Raw genomic sequence first — 19,773 nt, forward strand, 5'->3', positions numbered from 1 at the left:
TGTATTGACACAGAACCAGTAGTAAATTGGGAACTAACCAAAAACAGAAATCCACCTGCAGTGAATATGGTTTAAAACTAGTAGTTCAACTTGTGCTCCATAGGGCAATGATGAAGTGCACTAAATGTCTAATCCTGTCTGTTAATTTAATCCTCTGTCGTTTATCTCAATTTTTATGGTCACCAGTTCCAAAGATGAACATGCTTTCCCATACTGAAAATTGAACATTAATTTATCCATATCTGTGACCTAGAAAATTTATATTTATCATGTATAAAATGTTTTTAAGGATTACATTCTAATCATGCTCAGGCATGCTATTAAGTAGAAGTTTCAAACTTCTCTTGACTGCAAGTTACCCTCAGGATTACATTTCAAGGTCTTGAAGTGAATGCTGTAAGGGACTGGGAAGCAGGATTTCCAGGTTCTGCTCCTGACTTTACTCCATAACTTTGTGCAATTCCACTAAGACAAAGAAAAAGCAAAGTTCTACTAAAAGACAAATGAAACAACCCCATAACCAGTGGTGTGGTGTTAGTGTGACTAATGGAAAAACTGTATATGTAGCGGGCTTCAACAGAAGCTAATAAGGAGTAAGTGTTTTTCAGTAACCTGCTCAAGCTTCTATCTTCAATATCCTGCATTTCTCACCCATCCAGCCTTGTCATTTCCTTTGGCATATCTTGCTTTGGAGGTGTAGCAATCCAGCTGAGAGATGGTTCTTTCAAATGCTTTTAGTTTTTTTTTTTTTTTTTTGGTTAAAAAAAAAAAAAAAAAGTCCAGATCTGAATATTTCCTTCTCTTCATCACTTCACTTCCACTTGATGATAAAGCCTAGGAAATAGGATGTTTCTTCACAGGAGTCTTGGTGCAGATACTGAGGGATTTTTTTTTTTTTTTTTTTTTTTTACAGACCTCTATCTCCAGCACTTAGAAATCAAGAGAACTGGCAAGACACAGTAAATATAGACAGTGCAAGGAGGTAAGCACACAAGAAAAACAAATGGATTCTCCTTCTACTGCATAAAGAATAATTCTGTGTAAGGGCTAAGGAGCTAGAGGTGGCTTTAGGTTACCTTTTCAATTCTTCAGCCTTTGGCTAGTATAGGAACAGACATTTTTCCAAAGCAGATTAAAGTAGCCATACATAACCCCATGCTAAATTTTTGCTTGAGTTCAGCAGTCATAGAAGTAACTGCTGACTACACTCCAAACGTGAGCCAAAAGACTTCTAATCTGGATCCAAGTCTCCCTGGAAGCTTAGAGGTACTTAGATCCAGCTTTCTGGGTCACATCCAATTTTGAACTTTTGTTTATCTTGTACAAGCTATCAAGTCTCCATTAGATAAGGAATATAAAAACAAGTAACAACATGGTCTTCCCTAGCAAACTGTGATGGCCATGTCATCCAAATAAGATCTCTCAACTGAAAGAGACTCAATAGTGCTAACAGTGAGCAATTGCTTAGAAAAAAAAAAAAAGCTATAATCCAATAAAAAGTAGAAGAGACCTGGACTGGGAAATGAAGCAGTGAAGAGAGGAATGAGTTTACAGAATTGTGTACAACCTGAACAAAAAAAATGTGAGCATCTGGTCCCCCTGTTTCACAGAACAAAGGAAGATAAAAGGTGGGAAAGGAGAAAGAACCATTCAGGGAGTGTGAGATCAGCTTGAGGAACTCATTGCTAACATGCCAAGATTCTAAATTCAAAGGAGAAAGTTATGCATAGCAAAAATACCCCAAATTATAACAGCTGCCTTTTACAGAGGTATGTTTAAGAAAGCAGGGAAATAATTGTAAAGGACAAGGTGTGTGGCTTTCAGCCTTAAGTTGGTCTCTAGAAGGTGACAAAAGCACAGGAGGTGCAGGATGCCACCATGATTTTTCACAACTCTAATAAAACTCCCAGTGATGCCCAGTGTTGAAGAAAATCCACTGGGACACCTGGACTTACACAACACATACTCTTTTCCTATGAAATGTTTAGTGTTGCAGTATAAGCAATATTTTATTTAACCAGGGTCTGTTTTCACTTGCTTGTACCTCAACATTATTTTCCTTTACTCTGATAGCTGCTTGTGAGGAACAGTTTATACAGCCACAGAAGCCATTTGGCAGCTTAGCATGTCCTGGAAGCCCTGCACACAGCTGCCCATGACTGAGCAGTCAGTTCACTGCCAGTAATTAGACATTATGAGTGAATGGCAGCAAAGCCTTTCTAGCCAGTACTCTCTGGCTGAAGGCACAAATGCTGCCAAATTCCATTGGAAGGGAAAGCCCTCTAAAACCACAGACATCCTCTGAGGAGCATGCAGGGCCAGACCCCAGCCTACAACTACAGCCTTCAATAAACTGCACTGCAATAAAGATAAATTTAAGTTTCAAAGCAATCCTCAAAAGCAACAGGTTCCTGAGATTTACAGGTACCACATGCATCGCATCTAGGACCGTTTGCTGTACAATTACTAAGACACTATAGAACACCAGCCTCTCTCTGAAGTATAAAAGCAGAATTTTACTTTTCTTTATGCTATGTTTTCCAGTTAGCAGCTCTTCTTCCTCTGCACTGTAGGTAATTGTTCACCTGTACCCCTCATCCTTCATGTCTGTCTACACAAAGGAAAGGCAGTGCCAGGTGAGAGAACAAGCAGGAGCCTATGTGCAAAGGGAAAAAATATAGCTGTCAGGTCTTGCATGCTGGAAAGAGCAGCTCGGCAAGAGTCAGCTCCAGACCAAAGGACAAAACTGACAGTTGGAGTCTCGGCCAGGCTCAGCTATTGGATAAGGTCTGCTGAATTCACCAGTGCTCCCCTATCACCTCCACTTGATCCTAATTCTGAAGAGTATATTGGAATAGGATTGTTAGTGGCAACAGATGCTCATGAAAACTTCACATCTTTAAAGCAGCAGCTCCTTTAGCCTAAGCATAATGCAGAAAAAATATCAGGAAAAGCCCAGTCCTTCAGTGTACCCTCTTCACTAGCATCTTTTACACATGTACAACATCTGTTACTACATGACTCCTCAGTGCATGGATGCTTCTCAGTCCCAATGCAAAATACTCCCAACAGCAGTCCAAAAGCTCTGCAGAAGTACTTCAAATACAGAGGGCACTTCTAACTCCAGCTCTGAGACTCCCACTTTGTTCAGCCAACAAGATCAACGACAACACAAGCTAACTATCACTGTCACAAATCTAGCTATCTTTAAACTGAAAGTTGCAGCTACGGTATGATGTTCCTATTACTTGTCATGCCCTGGTGAGTGGAAGAATGCCTCGAAACTTCATATTTACCTGACCTATTCAGGCACAAACTTACAGAAGCATGAAAGACTCTGGCCCCACAGCCACCTGTGAACTATTCAAGCAGAATTTACCCTGTCAACCTCAAGTCACTTCAACTCGTCTTTACGTTCTACAAGTCCACTATCAGCTATAGGATTTTTCTGTGTTTAACTACATCAGGGATCCCAAGCTGATCAAAATAAGCATTTAAGACCTGTTAGCAGAGCAAGTCTTATATAATTTGTTTCCCAATAGAACATTGTTTGAGGTATTTGAGTGATGTTGAATATTTACATTTAAGTTTTACTAAAGTAATTACCAAAGTTTTTTATTTTTAATTTAAACATGCTTGCACAAAAAGCTACTTCTAAAAAAAAAAAAAAAAGCCATGTAGCTGTTTCTCTTCTCTCAAAATGCCTCTCAGGTTTTAATTTTCTTTAGAAGTTAATGTTTTAAATATTTCAGATAAGATATGGTAACGTATTGAAGATACTAGAAAAAGATTTGCATAGCAACAGTAACACAATTTTCTCCCACACAATGACCCTGATTTTTCCTAAAAGTAACCTGAACAAATGAGATCAGATTCATTTTTGGAGTGGCCTCACAAGGTTTACTGTGACTACCCTTAAGATGAGCCTGTTTGAATTGCCTCTGGAAACTTGTCCACTCGTTGCTTCATCAAAACTGTGCCTGTGTTAAAACTTCCCAAGGAATGAATGCATGGCAAGGTCTACAGGCACCCAACATTCATTTGACATATTTCAGTTAAATACCACTCAATGTAATACCTTTTGGTCACACTAACACAATTTAGTTCTTTTCTCCTTCAATAATTCTCTAGATTATTCTGATTCTTCACCTAGACCATTGAATCTGCAGTCACCGTACAGACAAGTGTAGTGGGTTTACGTGGCAAGGTTTTGGTAGCAGGGGGCTATAGGGGTGGTTTCTGTGAGAAAGATCTAGAAGCTGCCCCATGTTTGGGAAGGGCCCCATTGTTTTCCAGATCCGAGCCAATAAGCGATGTTGTTTGCGCCTCCGTGAGAGCATATTTAAGACAGGGAAAAAACGCTGCGCCACACAGCAGCCGGGAGAGTCAAGGGAGTGAGAGAACAGCTTTGCACCAAGGTCAGTGTAGAAGGAGGGGGAGAGGTGCTCCAGGCGCCGGAGCAGAAGTCCCCTGTGGCCTGTGGTGAGGACCATGGTGAAGCAGGATGTCCCCCTGCAGCCCATGGAGTACCACGGTGGAGCAGGGTTCCATGCTGCAGCCCGTGGAGGAGACCACGGTGGAGCAGGTGGCCCTGCACCGACGGAGGCTGCCGCCTGTGGAAGACCCCTGCCGGAGCAGATTCTGGGCCGGACCCGTAGCCCGTGGAGAGGAGCCCACGCAGGAGCAGGTGATCTGGCAGGAGCTGCTGCCCATAGGGGAGCCAGGTTGGAGCAGTTTTCTCCTGAGGGATGGACCCCGTGGTACAGACCCATATCTGGAGCAGTTCTGGAAGAGCTGCTGCCTGTGGGAAGCCCACGCCGGATCAGTTCATCAAGGACTGCATCCCGTGGGTGGGACCCCACAGCACAGGGGACGAGAGTGACCGAGAAGGAGCGGCAGAGAAGAAGTGCTGTAGACTGACCATAACCCCCATTCCCCCGTTCCCCTGCGCCGCTCGGGGGGAGGAGGTGGAAGAGGGTGGATGGGGGGGAAGGTGCTTTTGGTTTGCTTTTTCCTTCGTTTTCTCACTTCTCTAGCTTGTTAGTAATAGGCAATAAATCTTACTATCTCATAGAATCATAGAATCATAGAATATCCTGAGTTGGAAGGGACCCTTAAGGATCATCAAGTCCAACTCTCGACACCGCACAGGTCTACCCAAAAGTTCAGACCATGTGCCTAAGTTCACAGTCCAATCTCTTCTTAAATTCAGACAGTCTCGGTGCAGTGACCACTTCCCTGGGGAGCCTGTTCCAGTGTGCAACCACCCTCTCTGTGAAGAACCCCCTCCTGACGTCCAGCCTAAATTTCCCCTGCCTCAGCTTAACCCCGTTCCCGCGGGGTTCTCCTTATGCCGAGTCTGTTTTGCCCGTTACAATAATTATTGCGTGATTTTCTCGTCCTTATCTCAATCCTTGAGCCCTTTTCACATATTTTCTCCCCATTCCTCTTTGAGGAGGGGGAGTGAGAGAGCGGCTGTGGTGGAGCTCGGCTGCCCACTCAAGCGGAACCACGACAACAAGATACCAAGGAGCTTTTGATCAAGATCTCTTCACTTCGCCTTAACAAGTAGCACTGATTTTTAAAGAAAAACACCAGAAAACTACACAATAAAGCACTGTAAAAACAGGTGCCAGATATAAAATGGACTTCAAGATGGCTCTTGGGTTCCCCTAACATAGTTGACTGACTGCTCAGCATTCAGAGATCATAGTTATGAGTCTCCCCAGAAATTAAGGTATATGCTATGTTCCCCAAGATATATGGAAAGCATTAACCAAGACAATTGCAAGAATGGTAGGAATAATGGTTGGAAACTGTCAGGATATAGCATTTTTCCAGCCACATCTGCCAAATGCTTTGGTTTCTAAGCAGTGACATCAGATGAACAGAGATGTACAGAAGACTTATTTCTTCTTCATCTTGTCTCTAATATGAAAGGAACTGTCAAACACTGCCAGCTAGCAGCACATACTACAGACTCACTGGCAAAATGGGCAGATGCAAGAAATGAAGGCAAGAAAACACTTAGGGAGTGGTAGGTGCTTAATATCTGTTGGCAGATGGTCCATATTTATTCAGCCAGAGATGAAGTCAAAAAGAACCACAAAGCTTTAATAAATATTTGTTCTGTCTTTAAGACAGTTTCTCTGCAGAAGGTAGAAAGGTTCCTGGTCTTTCTATGTTCTTTGAGAACTGTTTCTCCTCTTTTCCTTCTGCAGCAATACATTTTGCTCCAGCTAAACATTTCCCCCTCCTGCACATGATACCTGCTCCAGCACTATACCTTTCAGATAAATGAGCTCTTCCTTCATCCCTAATGAGGCAGACATTCTTTCCATAAATTCAGTTTCTCTTCAGCTCTTTTTAGATCCTGATATGGAAGCCTTCTGTTGCAATCCCCTAGGTGCAGGGAAGCAGGTAGGTCAGATCATGATTTTTTCTTCACACCTTGGTTTAATGCAACTCAAACAGCAAGAGGGCAGAAAAGTGGTAGTAGCCAAGGGAAGTAAGCCTGGGTTGCTTTTGACTCAGCAATTAAAACACCTAGTCACATCTATCCTTGCTTTAGGACAGATGCAATGAACTGTGTGGAGTGACATTACCTATCTTTTATAGAAGAAAAAAAAAAAAAAAAAAGGTTCTTCCCATCTCCTTCAAACAGTTTGCATAGTTCGAAAGAGAAACTTTTGGTACAAGGTTTACCTTCCACAAATGTAGAAGTACATCTTCCTGGGTTAATACTTGAGAAACCCAATATAGTAATCAAAGTATAGTGGCACCTCTTGAGGGCAGTGTTCAAGATATCTCCCAGAACCCTGCACTTTCTCATGCAGGGCAGGAAGGAAACAGGGAATGCAAGACCTGTCATATATGCATTTATGAAAGGCCACTTCTATTGACACACATCACACTGTCATGTCAACCATATTCATAAAGAGTTTTATCCTTGACCATCCTGCATTGCTGACTGTCCCCAGCCTCAAAGAAGCCTACTGAGACAGCATCCTATCCAGGAGCATTTAGCGTTGAATAATACTAGATTAATAATTTCTTCAAATTGTAAACTGGTTATTTACTAACAGTAGTTGTTCACACTGTTTACTTTTTTCTTTCAAAGACCTTTTGGATATAACTATTACTTTTAGACAAGTACAGAAGAGTACAGAAGAAAGTTCAGTTACCTAAGCAATAATGTTAACAGCATACTGTGAACATGGTTAGGGAAATCTAGCAGATATTTTAAAAATAAAACCACCACAGAAGACCTGCAACACCCTACATGCAGGGTTAAAGATCTGCTAGAAACTTTTATCACCTAAAGATCTTAGAGGCAAAAAATGGATTTTTCAATCAAGCTGACCATATGGTGGTGTTTTTTTTCTCCTAATACTCAGTGTTATGTTCATGCAGAAAAGACAGATCACAGAAAAGGTCATTACATGCTTAATCTGATCTTCTATGGAAAAGAAGCTAAATCTGTAATATTTTTGCAATTTCAATGCAACAAGAACATTCTTACCGTAAGGTGGGGGAAGAACACCACGCTGTTAATACCCAAGTCTGACACCCTTAATCTTTAAGTATACAGACCACTATAATATTTTGAGTAACCTGTGATTTTCTTCATAGATCTTCATTAAATGAGTTATTTTTTTTCTTTCCAACTAACTGAAAAAATACAGCAAGTGTTTCTTTTTATTATCTCTTTCTGACACTGGACATTTCAAGATGTTTTACTGGAAAGAATGAGCTATTTAAAATAGATGACAGATTTTTGAAGGATTGAGTGTTTTTCTAAAGAAAAATAGTAATATATACTTAAGCCCATCTTGATGTTTTTGAAAAATGCCTCTTCATACAGGTGTACTGCTTTAAGACTGACCCTTGTTTTGTAGTGTTTTAGGGAAACTGAGCTTTATTAAATATAGTTTTTCTAATACAAGTGTTTTCTATGCTCAAACTGTGAGTCTTAGATCCACCTGAGGACTACTCCACTAGCTTCAGTTATAAATCTGTCCCATGTCTTCAGACAATTGTCTTATCTTTATTTTACAGATGTTCTTGTAAGGGGTGGCTGAAGGTATGTACACATTGTTTATTTTTCCCAGTCAATCCAATAATCAATCTCAGTGTTTAACCATTTTGCTTCCACTTTCCCTAAATAACATCTCTGAGCCAAGGCAACAAAATCCAGAAAAGACACCTAACACCTTTGAAAGGTATCAATATCTGAGAAAGTAGCCCTTGGAGCTATTAACCTTAAGGGAAACAAAAGCCTAACACTTTGGCTAACTTTTCGCAGAACTTGATATGTCAACACATACAGATTTTCTCTGTGGGAAGGAGAAATTAAGTCTTCATCTATAGTACCATGAAGATTTCAGGCATTTTTATGCCTTGGGCTTTGTTAATTTCACTGACTTCAGTGCCAAGGAAGTACACAGAACAGCAGAGATTTTATGTTAAAAAAAACCCTGTGTTGAAGGAACTCAACCCAACAAAATCCAATTGACAAATGGCAGGCAGCCAACTGCATGCATGCAACCAACTTTTTAAATGCTGTTCACACAAACTTGTAGTACAAACAGCTCATCTCTTACAATCTGCCTTTAACAAAATACTTGAACATGTACTCAGCCAGTGTAGGGTGATAATGTTATCTGATATTTAGGTACTCTTTAATAGGTGTGCAAGAGTTCAGGATTTAGTGTGTGAATTTCATGGATGATAACAGCCTGAGAACCTATACTATGATCTGTAAATTTCCATGCAAGCTATACCAAAATTGTTATATAAAACTTTATAGTTTTCCAACATATAAGTGTCCTATAATAAATCCTTACTCTGAGATATAAACTCATTTGTGATAAAACAGGGCTTCTGCAACAGCAGGCAGGGTACAAGACAAGGGAACTCCTCCTCCTGATCTCTGGATCTGCACATACCAGAGACTATAAAATAATAATAATAATCATCATCATCTTTGTGCAGTGAAAGTAATTCTTAAGCAGAGCAGACCTAGCACTTTTCCTTCCTTGCACAGTTCTCCCTATGGCATGCAATTCTGATTTCGACTGATTTAGGTGGGTGTATGTGAGAAGATAACTGGACCTCTATTGTCTCTAAAGATGTCATTGCTACATTATTTTAACTGTGCTTCCTGGCAAATGGCTCACATTTCTGCAAGGGCATTTAGGAATGGCTTTGCTCTAAAAAAAATATTAGGTTAATTAGACATCTGCTCTTTCCTCTGTTTACACTGCTTTCTTGATCCTCTCTCATTTTTCCTCAGTGTTGGCACATACAAATAATTCAAGTTTCTTCAATGCTATGCGGTAACTTCCCTCTAGGTTCAGCCCAGATTTGCTCTTAGCCTGGTGCTCTTCCTGCTCCTCCACATCTCCTTAATCTGTTTCAATTCTCTCCTTTTTCGTCAGTAATGGCTCATCATCCATGTATTTATCTTATCTCCACTCACCAAGGTAAGAAGCATTTCAACAATGTAGAGCACTGTAAGTGCTACAATGCTATATAAATGTTTTGAAATAATTCCTTTGGGGTAAAAAAGGATTTTTTTCCTCCAGCTGAAATTAATAAGATGATCTTACAAATAAAGATGAGATGGATTTGCTCAAAATTATATCCTAATATAATATTCTAAATTTAGTCCCTCTCTCATTCTTAGAGAAGTATAATAACAGTGCATTACCACAATTTCACTGGATTTTCTGACAAGTGTTTTGCATCCAACAGAACAGAACTGAGCACAACTATGGGCTTATACTTCATCATGGTAAGACATAAGCATCAGAACACAGTTGTGCAAGTTCATTTTGTTTCAAAACCAAAGATGAGATGATGTCCTATCCTCACACTGAGTATACAAATCAGTGTTGACTTAAAGAGACATCCTAGAATAGCAATGTTTGAATAATTAGCATTAAATATTATATCTAGTTTATTTTATTACATTAATATATTAAGTATGTTCTAAAGGAAGTCTCTTGAAGCATCACTAAGGGAAGCAAGCAAAGCGCTTTGCACTGACAAGTCCATTTTCCTCCCCACAAACTAACCCACCTCACACATAGTCTTGATCACATGCTGTTTTGAGGATCAGCTAGCTACTTTAGGAATAACAGCTAGAAGAATGGAGAACAAGTCCAATCATACACCCAGCATCCCCTAGTATCTCACCAGTGCCCAGAACCTGAAGCAACGGTGCTTGGTGCAGCAAACATGCTAGCAGTGATAGGAAGAACTGAGGACTCAGGTTCCCAGATCCTTGCTGAACAGAGCATGAGATGTAGACAGACCATTTGCCTGAATTAGAAGACACCACCCTCACACATAATCCAGGCTATTGTGGGGAAAACCTGACAGTTTTACAAGAAGATTGGGTTCAACTTTTTTGGAAGCACAAATCTTCTACCTGACAACTTACACACCAGCCTGTGCAGGCTGAAGGAAAAACACTGATTATTCTAAATAACCTTTGGAGTTTGTATCAGCTCTGTGATAAACAGATTGGTAATACTGTCTTGAATAGAACCAGTTAACAGGTCTCAGCTGAGCATGATGTCAGGTATATTAAAAGCAATCTCAAATCTCAATAGATAAATACTACTTCGGGACAAAATTACAAGTCTGAAAACTGTCAGCTGTTCTAGGCCCATTTCTGTTTCCAGACTGGGTAGAAGTGAGATTTAGGGGTGTATTATTCACTGCTAGTGCAGAAAATACCAAACAGTGCCAGGATGCCTTTGGCATTCTCGTTCAGAGTTCACTGTCTGGGATGTTATTCCTTGTGGGACTATGTGATGACAGATGTTAGTCACTTTAGCAGATAATAACATGGCAAGCCTACCCAGAACTACATGCACCAATTCCTCCTTAGCTTTCAGTGCAAAGCTCTGTCAATAAGCTTAAAGGCCAGAAGCACAGCATTTCCTTTGGGATGGGATGGGATTGCGTTTGTTCTCAGGTTCTGTCCTGAAACAACAATGGTGTTTTCACCTCAAGGTGAAGTTTCACATTCTGCCAAACTATTATGACAAAGTAAAATGCAAGTGCATGTGGCGCTTTTGCTTCTGGAAAAGACCGACCACCTCTTACCTAGTATAACACCCAAGTCAGCACCTCCAGGATTTGCTGCTTGTCAGGTATCATTCAGCTCTTGTTTTACTGGCTTTAGTGACTACCCGCAGGTCTCAGTAGGACACTAGTGATGAAGATACATGGTTGCAGAGCTCTTAATTTGTTAGGAGGATCCCTCCTGAAGTACAACCCACTGACAATTTAAGATTTTTTTACAAAGGATGAATTTGGACAAAATGCCAGAAATTCTGCAAGTTTTCAAATAAATTGCCTCTTCAGAGGATGACTCAGTGATTTTTGCAGACTTGGAGAGAAGCAGAGCAGTATAGGGAATGCTACCTAATAGCTTTTAAGAATGGTGAAAAATGATTTGAAAAGCAGTGTACAGAACTGAATATCAATCCTTCCCCTAAACCTGAAGGATTAGGGCAAAGAAAGAAGATTAATAGGCCCAAATTATGCCTTTTGATGTGATAGTACAATAGTACAATAGTCAGTAGTCTAAAATCTTTTTCACAAGACTGGAAAGAAAAGGTAAAGTAAAACCTAGTCACAAAATTCACTCTGTGGTGCATTCCCACAATACTTTTGTATGTGGCCTAGCTGTCCATCTGTTTTCTCCCTTCAATTGTGATTAAAGGTAAACTTTTAGGTTGTCCAGATATTTACTTTTCCTGATTGATTAAAGGCATAGATATTTTGTTTAAATATACATATTCAAAAACAAAGGGAAAATCTCCTCATAAATTCTCATGGTGATGGTGCACCTGAAGATCCTAGTAAGTCTAGAAACAATTCATAAGAACATGTACAGTGAGGCCAGGACAATTTGTGCTTAAGTCAGTTGCATAACAGTAAAAGAATCTGAGAATCACAATCGCTCGTCCGTCCCTGTCCTATTCCTTCACACACATACACTTTAATAAAAAGTAAAAGACATAAGAGTTAAGAACTTATCAGTTGTTAGTGTTTCAAAAATAAAGAATGTGATAGAACTATATGCAAGTACATGAAGCTGAAAAATACTGAAGCAACAGGGTAACTAGAACTGTTGGTTTCCCTACACAGGAAGGCAATATAGTTTAGCAAGTAAGCATTAGTTGGGATAGTGTCAAATATCAAGGCTTTTTTAAATGCAAGTTTCTGGAACATTCAGAGCTTCTCCATACACCACTAAATAGATGTTTGACTTGGATTTTTCTATGTACAGGCATAGGCTCACAAGCAGCTCATAAATATTATGATCTATTAAGCTATAACAATTCCTTTCAGACCAGAAATCTGCAGTCAAATTCAACCTATTAAGTTCTCAACTCACTGAAGATGTTCTCGTGAATTGGATTTCACCTAGACATTCCCATGAGACTGCAAGGGAATGCTGTACTAGTACAGTTCTTAATAAACCTTAAAATAAGACATGAGGTTATGCTGTGAAGCACCTTAATGTGAGAAAACAAGTGTTCCGAAAGCTACCAATTTACACATGACCTACTGTTTTGTTTTCAGTGAAATGAACTAACTGTTGAGCTGAGTTAAACTATTTATCACTCACAGGGAAGTCTGAAATTGTACCTAAAAAAACATTCCAGTGTTTGGATTGTGAAATCAAAAAGCTCCTTTCAAGCTCATTACTGAACTGGGCATACAAAACCTACATTCTTAATGCCATGGCCTTTTTACTACCATGAGTATCTCCCTCCCCCCTCCCCCCCCATGGAAATGCATATGAAAGAATTGAAAGAAGAAAGAATGGCCCAACTACTACGATCTAGCTCAGATAACTGAATAAGCCAGAAGGGATACATTTTTCCTGCTCTATTTCATGTACTTTCTATATTGCCTTGAGAATTTGAGTGCTTGCAAGAGGCTACAGAAGTACTTCATGTAGAAAACTATGCCAGCAGAGCTATGCAGTAATCTGTCACAACATTCACTGGTACTGCTCTGATCACATGCTGGTACCACCAATACCACTCTGAACAAGTGCAACCAACAGAAAAAGAGAGTATTTAATTCCATCATGAAGGGAATGTGGACTGCTTTTAACCTCATAGCCCACCATGTGAAGAGAGGAATGATCTTAGAATCACTCGTGTTGGAAAAGACCTCTAAGATCATTGAGTCCAACCTTCAACCTAATACTAACAAGTCCCCCACTAAACCATGCTACTAAGTTCTACATCTACATGACTTCAGCAAGGCTTTTGACACCGTCTCCCACAGCATTCTCCTCAAGAAACTGGCTGCTCGTAGCTTGGACTGGCGCACGCTTCATTGGGTTAGAAACTGGCTGGATAGCTGGGCCCAAAGAGTCGTGGTGAATGGAGCCAAGTCCAGTTGGAGGCCAGTCACTAGTGGTGTTCCCCAGGGCTCAATGCTGGGGCCGGTCCTCTTTAATATCTTCATTGATGATCTGGACGAGGGCATTGAGTGCACCCTCAGTAAGTTTGCAGATGACACCAAGTTAGGTGCGTGTGTCGATCTGCTCGAGGGTAGGAAAGCTCTGCAGGAGGATCTGGATAGGCTGCACCGATGGGCTGAGGTCAACTGCTTGAAGTTCAACAAGGCCAAGTGCCAGGTCCTGCACCAGGGGCGCAATAACCCCAAGCAGAGCTACAGGCTGGGAGAGGAATGGTTAGAGAGCTGCCAGGCAGAGAAGGACCTGGGAGTGATGGTGGATAGTCGGCTGAATATGAGCCAGCAGTGTGCTCAGGTGGCCAAGAAGGCCAACAGCATCCTGGCTTGTATCAGGAACAGTGTGACCAGCAGGGCTAGGGAGGTGATCGTCCCCCTGTACTCAGCTCTGGTGAGGCCGCACCTCGAGTACTGTGTTCAGTTTTGGGCCCCTCGCTACAAGAAGGACATCGAGGTGCTTGAGCGAGTCCAGAGAAGGGCGACGAAGCTGGTGAGGGGCCTGGAGAACAAGTCCTACGAGGAGCGGCTGAGGGAGCTGGGCTTGTTCAGCCTGGAGAAAAGGAGGCTCAGGGGCGACCTTATTGCTCTCTATAGGTACCTCAAGGGAGGCTGTAGTGAGGTGGGGGTTGGTCTGTTCTCCCACGTGCCTGGTGACAGGACGAGGGGGAATGGGCTTAAGTTGAGCCAGGGGAGTTTTAGGTTAGATGTTAGGAAGAACTTCTTTACTGAAAGGGTCGTGAGGCATTGGAACGGGCTGCCCAGGGAAGTGGTGGAGTCACCATCCCTGGAAGTCTTCAAAAGACGTTTAGATGTAGAGCTTAGGGATATGGTTTAGTGGGGACTGCTAGCATTAGGTCAGAGGTTGGACTCGATCTTGAGGTCTCTTCCAACCTAGAAATTCTGTGATTCTGTGATATGTTTCTTGAAGACCTCCAGGGATGGTGATGCAACCACATCCCAAGGCAGCCTGTTCCAATACTCACAACCCTTTTAGTAAAGGAAGTTCTAATATCCAAACAAACATCCCCTGGCACAACTAGAGGCTTGATGTTGAGGCTTTGCAAGGTTAAAACTGAGGATTATCATAAAAGCTTTCCCCCATTTACAAATCCTAGTGTCAAGAAGCCTTGAAGAAAAGCGTACAAAAGATTTGGATGGCTAGGCACTAGGTAAGTGTTTCATTGGTTACAATTTATTTTGTAAGAGGTCTGGCCTGCCATCTAAACTATCACAAAAATAAAAGAAGGATCTTCCCAGACTGCTTAATGAAAAAAATATCACCTTCACTTAAAGAAATGAATGACTCCCAGAAAGAGGCTTGGAGTAGGGTTAGATTTCTTCTCCTTGCTAAATAACCATGAGCCATACAAAACATGAGAACTATTCACAAGAAAAAGAAGTTTTCATGCCCCTCCCAATATTTTGGGATCTTCTAGTTTGCTGTTTTTGATCAAAACAGTTGTTTGTCATGCCTAGAGTCATGCACACTAATGATCAGATTGTCCTTCTGCAAGATTATCAGAGCACATTTTATTTACTGTTATATGTATGCACATCAACTAAGTCTGAGTGTCCACTATCAGCCTGACTGGGATGCTTACACGGCTGCCAGAAAGATACATTAACAGTGTCCTCCATCACCCAGTAGGCTGCCATGTCTAAAGAATGATTTAGTGAGAGATAGCTACTTACTATTAAACAAGCCGGCAGCATTGTAGAAGTCAGCTACAAGAGCTGGAGCATTCAAGATTGTGCATGAATTATGGTTTTGGCCACCTTTAACTCCATACCCTAGACATTGCCTTTAGGATGGGTATTTTGCACTTGGCAGTCAGCTGCCTCTCAAGCTATGGCCAAGCCCAATTTATCAAGTGCAAGCTGAGAAGTGGAAGATTTGTGAGTATAGTATAACCCCTTCATTGGTTCAATAGGGTTTTCTCAAAAGAGGGATAACATGATAGATGAAATATATGGAAAGAGGAGGGATTAAGTTTTGGCATTCCACTATGGGTAATGGCACACAATGAATTGGACAGGATACAGATCTTACCTGAAGGAAACACCAAGCAGAGGCCAGTGATGACAGATTCCAGCTCCAAAACACGCAGGATAAGAAGTAGGCAGAATTGAGGCTGGATAACACAGCAGAAGCAAAAGCCATGCAGGACAGTCCCAAGCCACCTATTGCAAAACAACAGGCACTTCAAACTTCAAGGTGCATATTAAGAATCCAAAACAAGCTCACTGTGAGAACTGGGAAAAGCCTTTTCAAAAAAACATCGTCATCCAGCAATTGCTAAGGATAAGCAGCACTGTGTAGGTTTAGATTGTTTACTGAACTTTTTACTTTGCTCACAGGATATCACAATGACACAACTTCCTGCTAGACTCAGCTTATTGATGACCTGGTCTTAAGAACTCTATTAAGATGATGCCCATCTCAGCTTGGACTACCATTAGTATTGTCTAGTAACAAGACTTAGACTTGAAATGAGAGCACAGAAGCTACTATATGGTTGTTTCCTATCTACTCTTCCACCCCTTTCTTCTTGTGGCAGTGCAAGTTTCAAAGCGAGGATTTAGTTATGTAACATTGATATTTGGTTCCATTTGCAACTTCTTCTCTAAGATTACATCTGGACTTTGGTGGTAAAATAAGTCTAAGCTACACTGGATAGTTATAAAGCTTGGAGGCATATGGATAAATTTTCATGCAACTTGGTCAAGGAAAGGTTCAGAATCAACCTGCACTTAAGTACCATGTGTAGAGGGCAGATTGAATACAACTATCCCACTTTTAATACAATATGCCTTTCTGACCACCAAGGCAGAAGTAAACCTGAACATGCAGCAAAGAAGAGGTTGGAAGCTGAATAAATTGAAGGCTAAACTTAGCGATGGCAGTGCAGTGACAACATTAACAAAAGATCTGCTTTCCTGATGAATGAAAAATGGAAGGTCGTTAGGAGGCATGTCTTCAGAAATCCAGACAACAATTAATTTCTTAATGGTGGTATTTTAAAGAGATTGCAAGCCCTCATCCCTTAATACTAGTACAAGTGAAGAATACTGAAGTAGCATAGTGAAGCCTTCCCTTTGGACTCCCTCCTACATGGAGAAATTGTCTTGGACGAGGGATTTTCAGGTAAATCTTATTGAGCTTATTGATAGTTTCGTCTCATAGTTTACTTTCTTGGGTATCTTGCTCAATTTTTGCTATTGAAGTCAGCAGAGCATTATAAACACTAACAAGAGACTAAATGTTGGGAGAAAACACGTTGGTTTCACCTACATATTTTAAAGCAGATTCATACATTAGCTCTTTGCTTTAGCACCTCCTTCGCTGCATAAATACTGGCCTTGGTATGAGCTCCTTCTTGTGATAGTATATACAGTTACTCACACATCAAGCAACTCCAAGTTTAATTCTTTTTTTCTAAAAGAAGATTTCTTTAATTATCTGTTGTGCCATAGACTGGAGTTTCTCCTGATAAATGTCACCTGAAAGAGAGAATATTCTCACCAATTGTTCTGGCTTGCTTCGAGAATAATTCCTGTTTACTTTCTAGGCTGGAACCAGAAACAACCTAATTTCAAGTATTCAGCATAGTTTGCCACCTTTCATCTTTCAGTTGCTGCTGTGCTTCAATAGCAGGACATAGTAAGGGGGAAGTACTGATGACCAGAAACTCTGAAGCAAGACTGGGCAAGGGAAGAAAGTGAACAGCTTGTTCCTGTGAAGCAGGAACAGGATGCAGTTGAAATTACAATTATGTTCTACGAGGTCTTTTGAGTATGGAGGAATGAAGAAGGACTGAGTTGTCATCCAACACTTCATTGTGAAATGACACTTTCTAATATCAAGCCATCAAAAAACACAAGCTATCCATTAAAGATTTTTGAAATGGCTTGAGATGAGGTCTTCCAACTGTCCTGGTTTTGGCTAGAATAGAGTTAATTTTCCTCCTAGTAGCTAGTACGGTGCTGTGTTTGGAATTTAGGATGAGAAGAATGTTGATACCACACTGATTTAATTTTTGATACCACACTGTTTTAGTTGTTGCAGAGCAATGCTTACACTAAGCCAAGGACTTTTCAGCTCCTTGTGTTGCCCTGCCAGCAGGCAGGCTACAGGTGCAGCAGGAGATGGGAGGGGGCAGAACCAGGACAGCTGACACAAACTGTCCAAAGGGATACCCCACATCATCTGACATCATGCTGAACAATTAATATAGGGTGGCTGGTCAGGTGCCAGCCCCCCCAGGGTGGGGCAACAAGCTGGGCATCAGTCAGCAGATGGTGAACAATTACATTTTGCATCACTTGGTTTGTACACATTATTATTAGTAGTACTATTATCATTGTCATTAGTTTTCCTTTCTTTTCTGTCCTAAAGAAAGATCTCAACCCACAAACTTTAATTTTATTCTCTCCCCTATCCCACAGGGGCAAGAGCAAACAGCTGAGTGGTGCTTAGCTGCCAGCTGGGTTAAACCACAACACCCACACAACACAATTTGAGTATAAGGCTTCCTCAGGACCTCCCAGCTGCAAACCTTTAACTGACTGGTGAGAAAGGCATAAGAATCTGCACCTGGACATAGCAAAATGAGGGGTAGAGATACTGATTAATGAATAATTTAAATGACCTGGATGATAACAGGTTTTCCTACTCCTCTACTTCTTCAAAAAATAACACTTCCATTCCCTCGCAACTTAGAGAAGGGGTAAAGACGGAAAGGAGGAGGTATTATAGGAATAAGGTGGTCTCTGTCTAGCCTACCTTGGGAAGAGGACCAGAGAAAACTTCATTCAGCTGGTAAATTGGATCAGTAAGTGAGCAGCTAACAGCTGCCTTCCACTTTGCACTCAATTTTATTAGGTAAATCTAAAGCTGCAGAAAAAGTGTCAAAATAGAAAGTTTCAGTGTGAACTAAGCTGAAAAATAAATGCCTTCTCTATCCTGCCTGTCCAGAACACCCAAAAATATTTCAGTTCCATTTCCAGCAATTTTGTTAACTGAAGGGGTGCATAAATCATCCCAGGTGCCCCAGGGGTAACAAAGCCCAGACACTTTCAGACTGCTGTCCTGAACATGATGTTGGTATTTCAGGTACCAGCTGTGTTTGAAACTCATTGCCCATGCTCTGGGTCCTTCTAAGTGTGTTCATGCGTTCAGTAGTATCAATGAGGTCTCTCTCATTTGGTGGTTGGGCCTGAGAAAAATTATAAGTTTTAAGTTTAAAGTCTTGAGCCTACTCCCCAACATACTCCACTCCCCAGGGAGTTAAAGTCACATAAGGGAACTGAGCTCATTTTTAGTAGAAATACAATGAGCATTACTTCCTTAAAAACTTACGACTTATGAGTTAGCATCATATATTCACCTGTAAAGACAGATACTCTTCACTTCCTATAAATTGATTCATCTTATAATTTTTATACATTTTCCTAGAGAGTACAGTAGCCTTTCTCCCACTTTTACTTGGGGGATTGTAGCAATTAGGGTGATGATTGGACCAGATGATCTTGAAGGTCTTTTCCAACCTTAACAATTCTAATTCTTCTTCCAAATACAGTTCCTTAGCATGGACATACAATAACAACTGCTTCATCACCTTGTTCCATATGTCCTCAACCACATCTACTAAGTGTACAAGTCAAGACAAATGCAGAAACATCACTGCGTCACTTCTGACTGCACGGAGGGAAAAAAAAAAAAAAAAAAAATGTAACTGTTAGTTAAAGCACTACTCACTGACATCCTGCTGAACCGTGACACCAGCTATTCACTACATGCTGAGACCCCATGGTTAGACAGGTAGTTGAGCTGAAGGTTCACTATATTTCCTGGCCTCAATTTTCATTGGCTTCCACTGATACAACTCAGCAGACTTCAGTAAAGCTGATGAATGCACTCACATGTGGAACTTAGCCTAATAAATTCCTAGAAAAGTGACATTGCCTAAAACTTTATCCAGGCCTGAACATAACTCCTATCTACTACTCCCAACAGCTACAATTGATCTTTCTTTGTTTATTATCTGACTGACCCACTACATATTGCAATAAGACAGGCTGTTAAGTGCAGTGGGTTGTTTTATAACTATTCTGTAGAACGTCTTAATTAGTATGCCCAATATTCTTCTAACACAAGTAAAGTGGTAAAAAATATTGCCTCTTTTGCACTGTGATTATTCATATTCTCCTGTGGTCCTGAGAAGTGTTTTATGACTAAGAGGAGAAGACGAGGAAGTG

At 40.9% G+C, this 19,773-nt stretch overlaps 1 protein-coding gene across 18 annotated transcripts in view; it reads right to left on the bottom strand.

Moving 5' to 3' along the window:
- The window catches only part of LRFN2 (leucine rich repeat and fibronectin type III domain containing 2), a 220,164-nt gene extending 200,823 nt beyond the window's left edge, over positions 1 to 19,341 (bottom strand). For 14 of the 18 annotated variants that reach the window (XR_014690652.1, XR_014690654.1, XR_014690655.1 and 11 more), the window contains exons 1-2: positions 19,274 to 19,330; positions 15,566 to 15,696 (exon numbers count right to left, since the gene is read on the bottom strand). The gene's annotated coding sequence lies outside the window, so the exon portion shown is untranslated. Of the gene's footprint in view, positions 1 to 9,455; positions 10,996 to 11,118; positions 11,225 to 15,565; positions 15,697 to 16,918; positions 17,017 to 19,273 lie in introns of those variants that run through there. The other 4 variants (XR_014690663.1, XM_084512292.1, XR_014690653.1 and 1 more) reach the window with 4 other exon arrangements.
- Between the last annotated feature and the right edge of the window lie 432 nt (positions 19,342 to 19,773).

Source organism: Aythya ferina (assembly GCF_964211825.1).
Source record: "Aythya ferina genome assembly, chromosome: 3".
Classification (NCBI taxonomy): domain Eukaryota; kingdom Metazoa; phylum Chordata; class Aves; order Anseriformes; family Anatidae; genus Aythya; species Aythya ferina.